We start from the raw sequence: 12,063 nt of genomic DNA, 5'->3' as shown, positions 1-12,063 counted from the left end.
GGAGAAGATACTGGGGATCTGGATGAGAAGATGAGAAGGCTTCTGCTGAGCTGAACTGCCTGGATCTGCTGAGCAGGAGGTGAATTGGGTGGAGGAGGGTGGCAGCAATTCGCCCTGAAATGACAGCTGTCAGCAGAGGAGAGAACAGATTTAAAGTGTTATAGTGACTTCATGATTGGCTGAGCTGATCGTGAGAAAACCTGATTGGAAAACTAGGTGAGAGCGCTCGTAGTCAACTGTTAGGGGCAGGGAGAGAGAGAGTAAATGAGAGAGAGAGAGAGAGAGAGAGTTGTGGATGAGTGACGCTTTAAACAGTCTTCCTGGTTGAACTTACGCTGAGCTTCATAAGTGATAAGTCATCATTAATTCAGAAGGATTGTAAAGCTATATCCAAGTCACAGAACTGCACAGAAAACAGTGATAAATGACTTAAACAGTAAATGTCTTAAGATCAGATGAATGAATGAGCTCAAATGAAGCAGGTGGTTTGTTTGAAGGATTCAAATGTCACAGAATCTAAAATAATTTTAATGACTGGATATGGCCAACATGCATGAGTTAATTTTATATTTAAATTTCAGGTGTACAGAGATTTAAAAAATCAAGAACATACAGAGGTTTTCAGTCAACAGACTGAAAGAGAGGACAGTGCTAGAGAATCTCAGATTTGAAAATGGTTTACAACAGACAGTTTAAAAAGAGTAGGACATTTTTCTATTTAATCTTGTGACATTTATTTTGAAAGTTTATCTTACATGAATCTTAAAAAAATTGTTAATTTCAATCTAATTTGCATTAATAAAATACAATGTAAAACAGATGTTAAATGTGATAAATATTTATAAATGATGCAACTCCTTTTTAAGCATAAGTGAATGCATAGTCAAGATCTAGTCAAGGAGAGAGGAAAATACACAAATACAACAAAAGTTCAGAATCAAATCCATGCCCTTGACTGTAAGTCATGAAAATGAATCACTGTTTAACGTAAAAGTACACAAATGTTTTGTTGACATATGAAAATGCAATTAAAAATGATTTCATTATACATTTAGAACCATACTACAGAGAATTTTGCCATCTATGTCATGTCAGAAATATTCCACAACGCTAAAGAACGGGCTGTACCTATGAAGGTGTCTGCCTGCACTTTAATGAGAGTCGGGGTAATGGGCTGTTTAATCTGGCCTCAGAGCTGGGATGAATATTATGATTAAGAATATGACAGTGCCACTTCCACACCTTGAGAAAGTGATGATTCTACACGTGTTGGTTGTCGCCTTGCGTTAAACGGTTGTTTCATCACTGTCAGCGACAGATGCCATGATCTCCCTCCTGCTACACTGAGCTGCTGCAGAGGAGCCTCATCGAAACACACTTACGTGACAAGAGGAGAAAGCATTGTGCATTATTCTGTAAATAATATCAATTTGGCTATGTTCATACAGGAGATACTGTATCATCCTCAACAACATGTGTCCCCCCTGATATCAGCCTCAATTTGGTGTCACAAAAATGTCTCACACAAGAATGGGGCCCATTTACTACCAGATCCCCTGCTAGAAATCTAACGCTTGCTGTAATTCATCACCTGTTTCAAGGGAGGTGCACTGCTGCTGGCCATTAGTACCACTGAGGGTTTAACCACAGCCCAGCAATGACTTGTAGTCATAAACTACTAGAGTGTAATCGTGTGTATCTGTATGAGCAGGCTGTGCACTTGGTGATGGAGTACCCAGACTTCACTGAACCTCTGAGCTGGCCAGCGTTGGATCATTTGGATGTCCTGCTGTTGAAATGCAATATAAATATAGATTGTTCTGCTCTCACTGAGGCTAAATCCATATCCATAACCTGGGAGACTTTGATCTTTGGCTAACCAAGGCCAGTTTTGTTTGCCGAAGGTAAACGGTACAATCTATAAAGAAACACAACTTCTATGGATTAAACAAGTACACTTGTGATTTTGAGAATGTTCACTAGAGGTAGCAGTGTGTGGATGAACACAACAGACTGAAGTTGGCTGATAATAACTAAGACAAAAGTCAAATAAGTAAGTTATCATCTTTCAAAATTCAGCTGTCAGAATTAATGATTCTAGAAAGCTTCTAATTAAAACTTATTTTGTTTGTTTTACAAAAGAGTTCTGATTTAAATACACAGTGATTTAATTTAATGTTTTCTATTTTTGCATGCATAGTGTAATATACTGTATATTGATAAAGTTGACATTGTAATTTTGCAACTGAAATTTAAAGTTCAGTTTTTAAAGCTAAATTATTGCAACTATAGTATTATAATTAGTTTGCTCTATACACCTAAAATTTTAGCTCAAGTTTACTTTCATTTATAGCTTGAATACGATTGTTTGGTTATCCAAATTAACTGAAGGGAGTCGTAAACACCAGGGCCAGGGAGGATAGCTACGTTGTAAGTGAAAACAAGACCCTTTTGTTCAGGAGACTGAACTCCCAGTGAACGCTGACATGATGATGGAGGGAGTCCGGATGGGACCTTGTCAGTGGGCCACTGCGCCATCCCCCAGAGCAGTGCCACAGCGGATGAGGGTGCCACCGCTCTGTCCGTTAACATAGAAAAAATGAGGGAGAGGTAAGCTGAGGACTGTAAAACAGGGTCAGTGGGGACTCCCTGTGTCTCGTCCCACATCAAGAGACGAGAGAAGACACACAAGCCTGGCTTTTAGAGAGAACACATTCACAGAGCAAGCAGTGAATGGAGCTCTGTCAATTTGCCAAAGTAGCTCGGGTGATTAACATTTGAACTGTGGCGCATCAAGAGCCCCCTGTGGATGAATGGTCATTCTATCAGCCTCATTAGGGGAAACCTATTCAAGGATGCCAAGCACAAATTGCCCAGGCCCAACTGTCAAGCATGGGTAGAGAATGACAATGGCATCCCAAAGTAAACAGTTGCGTCTCGTAGATCGTTCAAATCCTCCAGTAAACAACATTCAGAGCCAAGATAAGCAATGAGCTTCTTAAACTGATGGAGTGTGTCATAATAATAACCTGTGTAGCACCATGGTAAACCGCTTCAATGTGGTTGCCTCCTCAGAGTAAATAACATCATGGGACAGAAGCTTGGTGGCCGATGAATCAACTCGTGAGACATGAACACACACGTCAACTAATCTTAAACATAAACACGCAGACATTTCACCACTTTAATTGGAGCTCAAATATGTTGGTTTTCACAGACATAAATAATTGGCGGTGTTAAACTGCATGGAATAACTGAGCTTCAATATGTACATGGTTGCAACTAATGATACAAAAAGCAGCAAGTCCTCCAAATGTGTCAACTGCCACATTTGTAGAGACACGGCAGTGCCTTGCAATCCTTTCTCTTTGGCTTTCCTGCCGTCTGCAGACCCCTCATCAACAATTTATGGACTCTACTCACACGTTCACACCAACAAAGTCCAAGAAAAACAAACATCTATGTTAGAAGCCAGTTTCACAAAAGCTTCAATTCTCCTAAAAACAACATACAAACTAAGAAATACTTCACCTCAAGTACAAGAAAACACATTTAATCATGTTCTTATAAAGGCTGCATGAGCAAACATGCTTACTGATATTTTCTTAGGATATGTCTGATATTCTGCAATGCACCAAAAAAAGACATACTGCTACTACCTCATACTGCTATTAACTAACTGGTGAAATGCTTGATATTAATTTCTTAGACTTGTGCTTATTTGAGACTTCTGTTACGTTTGATCAATAAAAGTTTTGATCCATCCTCCTCTCATGGTAATGGTACACTCTCTCTAACAGCTATTCAAACTCATAAAACAGTTTTTGCTAGGAAAAACCATCCTCATCATTGTGCCCTAATATTTTATTTTGAATCATTTGTGTGTAAACCTTTGGATAGGCATTACACATACACAACAAAGTGGTGTATGTGCAGGTATGCTGCTAAATGGATATGAGAGCACGCAGCTAGTATTGCTCTGCCAGCTTTATTGATCACAACACATGGCTCCCACATTCACAGGCACACTGCAGCCTGAGCTGCTGAAGCCCAGCCAGCTTTGAAAGTAGCAAACTTTCTGAAAAGAAGCTTGCTCTGTATTTAATGCAATGAAGGTTAGCAGAAAAAACATCCGGGTCGTGCATCTTCTTGAGAAGTATGCCTGCAACGGCGTGGCCCAGATCTCGGCTATGAAACAAAACTGCAGTACCAGCTGCTCTACAGGAGTCACCTGGGAGTATGGGATTACAAAATTCATAGTTGGGATCATATCACGGTTTCAAATCATGGATCAGATCATTTTTCGGATCAGCAAAAAAATATGGTTAGGGTCAAAATGCACTTTTTTGCCTCTGATGTAGCTGCCTCTCTCTGTCTGTGGTCACCACTCTGTAGTCTCAGATCTACTACGATCCGTTACACCACTACCTGGGAGCATAACTGCACCTCCCGTGGCACGGCGGCTTGAACCCTACCCACAAGTCAGCTGGAGCATCTCATCTCTACCAGTGCTTCAAAACAGTAGGCTGAACCACATTGTTTTGCTGTCATACAGAGCTGATGTTGCGTAAAATATTTCAATACATATTTAGAGAAGTGCCCTGGCGTTATTTTAGCATCTTATTGTTGTGTTGTCCCCATCAGATCACATACTTTAATTCACTATTGCCAATAAGATTAGGTTTATCTCATCACAATATCTGCTATTCACCTGTTGTGTGTTTATTTTCCTTATTAATCCTTCATTGATTCAATAATTAGGTATTTAGCCAAAAAAAAAAAAAATGCCCACATTTAATCAGTAAGGAGTTGTCTGTGCTTTATTTGAAGCAGGAGATAAGGTCAATCTATCTATATATAATTCTATTCCTTCTTAAGAGATTGATCAAATTAATAAAAATTAATAGTTTGAATTAATTCGGTTTAATTTCCCTCTTATTAATAGGGCCCCCAACACCAAGTTTTTATTAAAATATTGATTCTTCTACACTGCATTTTGTTGAAACTATGATTATAACTTGTAAATCAAAAGAAGTGTATCGTCTATAGCATAACTGGAATGAAAATATGCCAACATAAATTAATTCATAGGGGTATTCCGTTTTACAAAATAATAGCACTACAACACACTCCTCCTTTTAGCAGTAAATTGCTGCCATTAGAGCTATACAACTATTCGTCTATCTCTTCCATGTCCTTGGTGGGACCACAATCAATTTGGCACAAAAAATGTTCACGGTTAGTGATTGCTCTCCCATATTTGTTAGTGGCCCCCTTCTCTTCTCTCTTCAGTTAAAAATCAGCGTGATCTTTTTTGATAGACGTGTTTACCCAAGCCCTGGATGGAATTCATTAGCCATAATTAAGCGTTTACTTGATCAGGAGGGTAAAAAAAGGATTATGTGAAGTCAGATTAAAGGGAGCTGAGTGAAACCAACGAAGAGATTATCAAGCGCTGCCAGGCAAACAGGCTGCCTTTGGAGTTGGTCCCTCTCTGATCGCTATCTCGTTAGTGCTTTATTCGTCAAGCGCAAGCTAATGCCTAAAACAAGCTTGGCTTTATCCAGATTCTTCCGCTGGAGCTAGACTCTGAAAATGTCTTACTGACCGATTGGTGGAGTGGATGCACTTAGATATGAGATTAAAAAGACTGCAGAAGCAGAATCACACTGTGAATGATTTCAAAATTAAATATCCACTATATCCACCAAGAGAAAGACAACAGTTTAGTAAATTGTTTTATAACTTTATTCTTGATTTAGACTGCTGAATATAAACCAGCATTAATTTTTTATTTATTTATTGTTTCCATTTGGCCACTTGGGGCCCATGGATTAAGCTGTAAACATAACACTGACATATTATCATATAAAGTTGTTTCGGCAAACATGTAGACAAACAGTTGCTTAATTACACCAAGATAAGAAGCGACATTAGCATTTGATTGGAGTGGTGTTTGTGGACACCTCTCCTTTTAGCTCTGTTTTGGTCTCAACTCTTTTGGGAAATGTCTGGCTCGTAAGCTGCTAAATGTTCGACTGTGTTCACCATCTAGTAGCTAACTTTTTCTGTCTGGCGCTGGGAAGGTGGCGTACAGCGGATTTATCATAGGTTTGTTGTGCTGAAAACATCTGTCTGCTGCGGCTAAAAATGAGATTGAAGAGAGTTGTGATAGTGAACTAAACCCTTTGCAGGCCATTAAACCAAAACAACAAGTTAAGGGAGAATAAAAAGCTAAGCAGAACTCTGGGGAACTGCAGCTGGTGATAATTTTCTGTGGGTTTGTCACCACGAGCAATTTCTTAAATATTATACATCATAGTTACTTCATCTATTAGTATAGAAATATTGATTAGTGCAGCTTTGAAGATTGGAAATCAGGGTTGGATATGAAAACAAAAAAAGAACATTAACATAATCACAATCCTACATTCTCTTTAACTGTAAATTTACCTCTTGCAAGTCAAATACACCTGTTGTTTTCAAACAATCCATTAAAAACTGCTTGCCAACATGCTGCTGCAAAAGATAGGCCGGAGCTTCTGGCTTATTGCTGCCAATGCTGCTGAGGGAAAAATGTACACTGGCATTTTTAGTTTAGAGTTTCACAGTTCTCTGTGGATAAAACAAACATTGGAACATCATCACCAGAATATCTTGCACCATCTCTGTATCTACATTATTCCATTCACCTCTTCTGTACTGTGGTAGCTGCAGCTGTCTCAACAGTTGACATCTGAAAAAATGTATGAATACCAGTATTATTAAGTGGATGGTTTGTGATTTGAATGAACAGACCCTTTAAGTATTACTATGAAGTCTCTCATATGAAAGGTTTCTGTTTTTTTCTTTTGGTTTCTTGCCTAATGCATAAGACATAGTTGTTGGCAGATGAGTAATTCCTCTCACATTTCCTTTGCACAGCCCATCCCTCCAGTTATTTTCTCACCACTGCTCTTGGTCAGAGGAATTTTTATGGGAGATCAGTAATATAAAAAGACTCTTACATGCTCCCCACACACAAAGCTAAGCCCAGTGATTACTGTTTAAGTGTGATTTAGGCCTAACATTACTGACCTGTTGACTTGAGGTGTGCAAAGTACAGCCTATCAAAGCGCTGCTGAAACTCTGGAAGAACCGGTAACGAGGCCTGTGAGAGATGCCAAGTTGTTGGAAACCGAAGCATACCTGCTGCTGGCTGAGACACATGGCAGTCTAGCGAGCCAGGTTTAAGGATTACTGGCTTTAAAGTTAACTGGATGCTAAATGTTAAACTTTTCATTTTAACACAGATGCTTCTATTACATTTAAAAAACATTGTGCAATAAAAGAGCTAAAAAGTCTGATAAATCTATGCACTTAATATAGCTTGACCATGTTATTTGTGGTTAATGGTGACTAAATATGGCATCAGGCTACATCATCATAAATCTGTAGGGCTATAAGGCAGGAAGAAGCCTCCTAATATTTCTGATTTGTATAATACTTTTTAATATTTTGTCTAACATATATAAATGATGGCTATAGAAACACCTCTCAGTATACTGCAATATTCATACACATACGTTTTCTGATGAATATGATTTGTTTTGTGATTCTGCTTCATTTACAGCATTGTTGACATTGAAAACATTATTCCTCTTAGTCATCAACAGGGTAGAATAATGAGGATGCTGGCAGAATATGCCTGTCACATTATTTATTCACAGTCACTGCTTTTTTACAGTTCTGATGTCACATGGAAGGAAGTAGAGTTATTACAACTTATTAATGTTACCATATATTTCTTACACCATAAATTATTGTGCCACCTTGAGACCAACGTTGTAGCTTTCTGTATTTATGTTGCTAATGATGAATGCCAGAAATAAAACTTGCATTACTTTACAAATTTAAGGCAGGGCCTTTTGCAGAGATTCCACTATAGAATAATTACCTGGTAGTTATCATATTATGAAGAACCAGTGTGAACAAAAAGGCATACAAGTTGAGTCCTATAATTTGCTGACAATCAGGCGTGATGTTAGTTTTTACCTGAAATCGGCTTGTCACTCTGCATCATGACAAATTTGGGGAATCATCTCAAACATCCACAATAACTGACATAATGTTTTGAGAAAACTGAAATGGCTTGAGTGGCAGTAGTGAAGATTCAAATTGCTTAAATAAAACTTGATATTCTTCAGAGACCAGTGGCAGGGCTGTGCCACTGAAACATCAAATAGAAATACAGGAACCAATTCTCTCACCCATTTCCGCCCCAAAATGTAGAAGCAGGATTTAAATATTTGGTCATTCAGCCAACGCAAAGCCGACACAGATTTTGACAATAAGCTCATGTACATGTCCAGTGTTTCCTTTTTGGATTACCATTTTGCATCAAGTATTAAATCGCATTTGTTGAGTACAATGGATAAATTATTTCATCATCATTTCCACCATGGTAATAACTGCTAGTATAATCAGTGTAATTGCTATTTGAAGAGTTGCAGTGATATAAATAGAGCTGCAGCGGTTGATCGAATAATTGATTAGTTGTCAACTATTAAATAAATCTCCAACTATCTGATAATTGATTAATCGGTTTGAGTCATGTTTTTAAGAAAAGTGATCCGTTTCCAGATGAAACTGTTAACCCCTAAAAATGATGGCTGATTTGACAAAATAATCTCAACTCAAGGTTCACTTACCATAATTTTCTGGAGATTAAAACTGCATCTCAGGGTTTTAATAAGTGAATGGAGTTTGCTAAGATGGCATCAGTCAACCAAAACCAACCAAAAGAAGAAGTCAAAGTTGATCAGGAGTCGACGGACATCTGGAGGAAGAAGGCCATTTACATCCAGTTCCAAAGAGCATCCCTCAACAGAAGGCCAATATATGACCACCTCTTACCACTGTAAAAACAGTACTTCCCTTAGGTCATGAGATAAGACCTGAGTAATGCTGAAACGATTCATCAAGAAAATCAAGTAACTCGATTACTAAAAAGCATTGAATGAATCATCAAAGCGTAAAGCTTCCTTTAATCCATATAACTATATAAAGCGCAGTGTTTTGCAAAGACAATTATTACTGTGCACAACGCACTTACCCTGTGGAGAGGATGTAATTTGATGGCGCGGTTTGCAAAATGGAGGAAGAGAGAAACAAAGTTAAAGTAATCATGATTGCTTGTTGAGATGAAGGCTAGCAAAGGTAAAGCACAATTCTAGCAAAGCACCAAACGTTCAGCCACCGAAGTTAATCGGCCAAAAATATAAAAAAAAGCACTTTTAGTGTTTGGCCTAATAAGTCAACAGACCGAATAAATGTCGGCAGTGAGGAGGCATTGGTGACACTGTTCTGCTTAATTGTCTCTTTGCACATCCACTCCCATCTATTCATGTAATTTACTTTAACAGACCCTCTTAGGCCATGAACTCACCACCATAGTCTCTCCAAATCCTGTGGGAAACGCTGAGTAAAAAGAACATTGTGCAATAAAATAAATGGAAAAAAATCTAAAATACCTTGTTCGGTATTCTGGAAAGTTTTCGGCCATAAATTTTCATTTCGGTGCATCTAGGGCTGCACGATTTAAAGAAAAAGTGATATTGCGATTGTGGACAATTTTGCAATTTGCGATGCGATTATAATGAAACAAATGGTAGGGTACTATGAGTCTACATGCTTAATTATCAAGGAATACGGGAAATACTGACAGTTTCAAATGTGTATTTCTCAACTTGAATAAAGTTAAACAAAAAACAATATTTCTAACAATAACAAGTAAAACAGATGTAAAACAGAACAAGAGGAGCAAGTTGCTCAACAGAGGAGGCGGCTAGAAGCAGCAAATAGACACTGCAGAGTCTCTATCCACAACCTGGAGGAGGAACTGTACATGAGTGTTTTAAATAAAGAGTATACTGTTTAGTTAATAGTTTATTGTTAGTATAACAATAATATATTAAATTAGAATACATTCATTAGAATTTTATATAGTCTAAAAGTATACTTTTTTAACCACTAGTTAATTTCTCTGGGTTGTTTTTAATTCATTAAATCCTTGTGTAAGCAAGATGGTCTACATTGGTCTCTAATTTATTAATGCTAAGTATTAACTTGACAATAATCAGCACGTCGGCTCTGTGAAAAGTTGAACAACAAAAGGCACACAAGTTACAGCGAATGTTAAATGGCAGCGAGCCAAAGCCAAACCTTCCTTATCTTCTAGTTTTCTTCTGTCTTAGCCTACTGCTTCAGCTGCAGTTGATCTCTGTCACAGAGCGACCAGCATTTCTCTTGTCGCTCCGGTGACGAGTCCAATAATGTTTTGAACAATCAGCAGTGGTGCTAGCAGCGGCAGCAGCAGCGGCGGGGTGGGAGGGGGTTTACGGTAGGTTGTTGTCTCAAAAGTTATTGGCACACTGCTCATAAAACATTTTTCTCATTGCACATAGGCTTTTCTGTTTTAGGGGCACATGCAAGAGCCCGGTGTGGGCGGAGATAATGAGCAGACTGCAGCGCACACTGAGAAAGGAGTGTCAAACACATTTTTTTTCTGTTTTATTAAATCGCACTCTTTTTGCGGTTATGTAATCACACATGATGACATCAGGATTGCGATTAGTTTAATCGTGCAGCCCTAGGCGCATCCCTACACAATTCTTAGTTGTAAATGTATAAATGCACGTTTGCTGTTATTGTTCTCCAATGGGTTAGTCTGTGAAATTGGGTTGTACAGCGATCGTACCAAGCAATAGTATTTCTTATCCGATTAATCAATGAATCGATGGAATAATCTGCAAAACATTACATGTTAACATTACTAAAGTAATCGATAGCTGTAGCCCTAGACCTAACCCTAGATTCAATCACTGAAAGAGGCGGTGAGATACAGCCAATGGCTCTGGAAAAAAGCTAGCAAGTAAACCCTGATTTTAGATTATTTTATTGCATGAAGATACAGTGGGGAGAACAAGTATTTGATACACTGCTGATTTTGCAGGTTTTCCTACTTACAAAGCATGTAGAGGTCTTTAATTTTTATCACAGGTACACTTCAACTGTGAGAGACAGAATCTAAAAAAAATAAAAAATCCAGAAAATCACATTGTATGATTTTGAAATAATTAATTTGCATTTTATTGCATGACATAAGTATTTGATACATTAGAAAAGCAGAACTTAATATTTGGTACAGAAATCTTTGTTTGCAATTACAGAGATCATACGTTTCCTGTAGTTCTTGACCAGGTTTGCACACACTGCAGCAGGGATTTTGGCCCACTCCTCCATACAGACCTTCTCCAGATCCTTCAGGTTTCGGGGCTGTCAAAGATTTTCTATTGGGTTCAGATGTGGAGACTGGCTAGGCCACTCAAGGACCTTGAGATGCTTCTTATGGAGCCACTCCTTAGTTGCCCTGGCTGTATGTTTCGGGTTGTTGTCATGCTGGAAGACCCAGCCACGACCCATCTTCGATGCTGTTACTGAGGAAGGAGGTTGTTGGCCAAGATCTCACGATACATGGCCCCATCCATCCGTCATCCTTTTGCAGAAAAGCATCCCCAAAGAATATGTTTCCACCTCCGTGCTTCATGGTTGGGATGGTGTTACTGGGGGTTGTACCCATCCTCCTCCTACCTCCAAACACGGCGAGTGGAGTTTAGACCATAAAGCTCTATTTTTGTCTCATCAGACCACATGACCTTCTCCCATTCCTCCTCTGGGTCATCCAGATGGTCATTGGCAAACTTCAGACGGGCCTGGACAATCGCTGGCTTGAGCTGGGGCACCTTGAGTGCGCTGCAGGATTTTAATCCATGACGGCGTAGTGTGTTACTAATGGTTTTCTTTGAGACTGTGGTCCCAGCTCCCTTCAGGTCATTGTCCAGGTCCTGCTGTGTAGTTCTGGGCTGATCTCTCACTTTCCTCATGATCATTGATGCCCCACGAGGTGAGATCTTGCATGGAGCCAACAGTTGTTGCCTTCTCACCAAGCTGCTTGCCTATTGTCCTGTAGCCCATCCCAGCCTTGTGCAGGTCTACAATTTTATCCCTGATGTCCTTACACAG

This window comes from Micropterus salmoides, unplaced genomic scaffold, assembly GCF_014851395.1.
Source record: "Micropterus salmoides isolate LMB-PRFRI ecotype aquatic unplaced genomic scaffold, ASM1485139v1 Ms_hic_scaffold_11, whole genome shotgun sequence".
Lineage (NCBI taxonomy): Eukaryota > Metazoa > Chordata > Actinopteri > Centrarchiformes > Centrarchidae > Micropterus > Micropterus salmoides.
Note: the sequence above shows the minus strand (reverse complement) of the source record.